This window comes from Maylandia zebra, linkage group LG11, assembly GCF_041146795.1.
Source record: "Maylandia zebra isolate NMK-2024a linkage group LG11, Mzebra_GT3a, whole genome shotgun sequence".
Classification (NCBI taxonomy): domain Eukaryota; kingdom Metazoa; phylum Chordata; class Actinopteri; order Cichliformes; family Cichlidae; genus Maylandia; species Maylandia zebra.
Genome location: NC_135177.1, coordinates 29,031,984 through 29,033,059, shown reverse-complemented (window position 1 = coordinate 29,033,059; position 1,076 = coordinate 29,031,984).

Below are 1,076 nucleotides of genomic sequence, written 5' to 3'. Positions count from 1 at the left end.
TCAAGAAGAGAAGTTTAATGAGGAGGAAATGAATCAAGATCACATCTGTTAGAAAGGAGGGAGCTTAACTCTAGACATGACAGTGAATGAAGAAAGTAAAATAATGCTATAACATAAATGAGGACGCAAGACGCAGTAAGGGGGAAACTACAGTGGCCCTAAGAGGCCAAACGGACTGCAACTTAAGAAAACACCAGCAATAAGAAAAATGCTGCAAAAGCACACATAATACAACGGAAATAGGAAAAACGAAAACAGAAATAGGAAAAAGCCTTTTACTTTACCGTAACCCTTTGATGATGGAGTTAGGCTTCAGGATCCTGTGTATGAAATTAAATCACGCTGAAGCCTCCACCTTAGATATAAGTACCAGTGTAAAATTATGATATTATTTTATGCCATGTTATACCCCTAATTAAAGATTGTGAATTATTATGTAGTTTTAGTTTGCATTATTCTCCTGAATTAGAAGAAGCTGATAACTATTGCATTAGTTAAACTGATTTGCATTACATTAAATTGCTGACTTGTTGTGAATGAATGATATTGTTTTATGATGCATTATACTGCTGAGTTATAAGAAATACTGTTCGCAGAAGGTTATTGTCTAATTTGTCTGAGTAGAAGAGAACAGAGTGTGCTGGAGTTTTCTGCCCCATTTCAGCAGGAGCAGATAAACAGGGAGCCAAGGTCATAGCTTAGGCGCTGTGTGAGAGAAAGCATGTGAATGTTTAGGCTTTTTATGATAAGGTGGAGGCACCAGAGGTTATAAAAGTTTGAGCAATGCTCCACCATTTTGAGATTTTGAGGCTGTCTGCATCAGTGTCCATCTCCCACGTGTGTGATCATTAAATCATCGTTTGACTCAACCCGGCCGGACCAGTGTTGTTATTGTGGTTTTTTCTCTTGTCTCCATCCCCAATATTTTGAACCTTAACAGCTTGGGGGCTCGTCCTGTGGTATTGGGGTGGAATTTAAAAGTTTGGACGGTCCGAGGTTGTCGAACGGACAGGCACGAGCCAGTGGTCTGATGTGAGTGGACAAAAGCCGGCTTATCTAAAGGTAAGGCACTACCT